Here is a 3,210-nt window from a genome sequence, read left to right as displayed (position 1 = left end):
TGTGAGGAGTAATTGACGACAGTCCAGTACTGCCTTAATATTTTCTAATCATTAAAAGCACCAGATTAAATTACTCTTTGCCGATACAACCGTTAACTCACCCATACAATATTGTTTAGATGTTTTATTTTTAGACATTTGACAGGTTTTATGTCCATAAGATTGTATTGTGAATATTTTATGCTTGGCATCTTAAAGGGCAGGGTATTTGATTTTGAAAAATACTAACTTTAGCCTACACGCACCAACCAGAAGCACACTCCTATCTCATTAACCAGTAAGACTGACAAAGTGAATAACATAACCAAAATAACCAACATAAACAACTGTTTTAATCCAAAATAAATACAGCACGTTTAGAAATTTGAAAAGATAAATATCATTACACTAATTCGTAAAGGAACACAAACTACATAAGCAACACGTTTCATTAAAATACAATCTGAATCCATCAAAATAGAATCACACTGCATACCTACCTTTCCAAAAGAAACACTGCAACGACCCTTTCAGACCTGTAGCTGTTTCCATCTTGCAGAAAAGCAGTGAACTTACCAATGTTAATTTGGGTTTTTGCTCTTTGCTCATCCAGATGTTTTTTTGTTGTTTCAAAATGTCTTTCGTTTTGTAGCTCCTGTGTCAATTCAGCATGAAGGTTTATTTGATTCTCCCTATTTTTACAGAGCGTGAACAGGTTGTGAAGTGGCATGCAAAACACGTTCACAGAAGAGGGGCAAAAATTGTATGCGTCCAATTATGGGCCCGAATGAGATTCTGGCAGTATGATAACCGTAAGCCAAAATACCACGGTGTTGCGGTATTGCCATTGTGACACTAAAATGTGTTATTTTCAAATGTCTGCGTATTAAAACATCAACTTTTCAACTGGACACAATACATTTTTTTTTAAGCAACAAACAACGTTTTTGCCAGGTAAAAATAAAGCCTTTAAAAGATAATATTCTTTCAATTGTAAATGTAAACATGAATTCAATTACATGATTTAATTCACTTTGTGTAAACACAGTTCATACATTGAAAACCGTATCACAGAAAATTTTTGTGGTTTTTTAAAACCTTGACTCCGAAAACCTTGACTCTTGAAACCGGTAACTGGCCCATGTCCAAATATTGCATTTGGTCGGGGTTCAATGATTTGTTTAACGTTTTTGGTCCTACGCCTTTTACAGATGACACAAATATATAAAAATACACATTTAGACCACTTAACATAGTGAGAGCTATCAATATTTGAGGAGACTTTCAACCAGCATAACTAAAATGTTTCTCTGGATCAAAATCAGATACCCTGCCTTTAAGCCTCTTTTGCTAGTTCCAAAATGTCATTAAACACACGCAGAGAAACATGCACTTCTGTTTGTAGTAATGAGAACGGTATGATTACTGTTGTTGACCTGTCAATATTTATATATGACTTTTTCAAAAGAGAATGACTATCACATTTAACATACAGCAAAAATACTTGTCTCATGCATTCTTTTCATATCATATTTGGCAGATGCTGTGTTGAACAACTTTCCAGCAGCAACAGAACTGGAAGTGAGGATGCAATGGGGGCATTTCAAACAGTCACCAGGGAGCACGGGGGGGAGGGTATAGAAATTAGTACAATTAATAAGTTGAAGTGAACTGAAGATAGTTTGTTAATGTTTAGATGTTATTTCATTTTTAAAATTGTATTTTGTTATTTCATTTTAAAAATTGTATTTTGTTATTTATGCTTTTATTTTGTTACTGTTTTTATTCTTTTTGTTAAAAGTAGTTTTTCTTCATTTTGTCTTATCTGAAGTCCAATTGTATTAACAATATTTTTGTAATAAATTGCATGATTGCATGTTTATGAGAACCTTTTTTAATGGATTAAAAATAATTCTTTAGCCATTCTTTTGTTGTTTATTAGACACACACGTGTAGTCGTTTAATAGCCGTCTATTTAACGGCTAGTCTATTCTTGGGCTATGATAGACGTCTACTAGATTTTCACTGACAGCCCAAAATTAGCCTTGTTTTAGCCTAGACCCACATTCACCGTCTATTAGACGTACAGTGGCGTGTTTACCCACCACGCAAACCACGCAATTGCTTGGGGCCCCACGGGCTTGGGGGGCCCCCTACTGTCCACAAGCGGTTAACTTATTTAATGATTTTTTATTTAATGATTGCAGAGTTATAAAAAGTCTGCGTGGTAAGCATTCCGCTTTTTTCTTATTTTTTTTTTAAGATCACACACTGAAGTTGCAGTACTGTATTAATTACAAGTAGTTGTAGCGGGACGGCATTCGTCAAACTTTTATGACCCCCTCCCCCACCCGGTGACAGTTGCTATCTGACAGGTCGTTTTTATGACCCTTTGACAGGGGGGCGGGACCATCAATCAAAATCTGTACAAGTTGTCAACTTTAGACAGAAAGTATTTAATGGTTTTATTGCCGGTCATTTAGAGTGATTGTTTTTCCTGAGTGTGTTTTATGTCAAGCGTATGGTGTCATGTTTAATGACGGCTCGTGTTTCGACATTTGCTGTTTATTGACATTTGATGTCAGATCTCAACCATCCTCCCTCCTTTGCTCGCCCCGTGCGCTTCTCAATACTGACTTTCACACCGCGGGTGTGTTGTTGAATCTAAAGTTTTGCAACAGCATAAGTTTATTTAAAGGCAATCACTAATCATATATATATATATATATTAGATGTACCTGGCTATGCTTAAAGCCGATGTTTTCTATCGAGCTATAGTTTCTGATCAGACACAAAGTCTGAACTAAATAAAATTTTAAACGGTTCACGAAGTCCGGGAATCTTTTCATGACATGGTCTACAGTTTAACGCGTATTAAAGATCCAGCGGTGTCTGACAAAGCGTCGGGTGATTGTTCATATCTGTCATTTAAAATAAAGTTAATAAATGTAATTCTGTCCACTATGGCAAAATAGGAATTTATTTTAGATTTAGGGGAATCTTTAACCATGTCTCTGATTAAAACTTTTGATTGTAACATCACAAGTTATTTAATTAAATATTCCGTATACGGGTATAGTTTAAGCAATGACCTGAGCCATTACCTTCGGAGCCGTCAATACTACAATCTTTAGACGATAGTCTAAACTAAATAAATTTTTTAAATGGTTCAGGAATTCCGTGAATCTTTTCATAACCTGCACTATAGTTTCACGCGTATTAAAGATCCGG

General features: G+C 35.3%; 1 long non-coding RNA gene across 1 annotated transcript in view; it reads left to right on the top strand.

The window, feature by feature from the left end:
• LOC135729575 (uncharacterized) overlaps positions 1–1,623 on the top strand; it is a 2,219-nt gene extending 596 nt beyond the window's left edge. The window contains exon 3 of the long non-coding RNA XR_010525710.2: positions 1,520–1,623. This is a non-coding gene — a long non-coding RNA (uncharacterized lncRNA). The remainder of the gene's footprint in view (positions 1–1,519) is intronic.
• Positions 1,624–3,210: the final 1,587 nt, after the last annotated feature.

This window comes from Paramisgurnus dabryanus, chromosome 11, assembly GCF_030506205.2.
Source record: "Paramisgurnus dabryanus chromosome 11, PD_genome_1.1, whole genome shotgun sequence".
Classification (NCBI taxonomy): domain Eukaryota; kingdom Metazoa; phylum Chordata; class Actinopteri; order Cypriniformes; family Cobitidae; genus Paramisgurnus; species Paramisgurnus dabryanus.
Note: the sequence above shows the minus strand (reverse complement) of the source record. Positions and strands in the feature narration are given on the sequence as shown.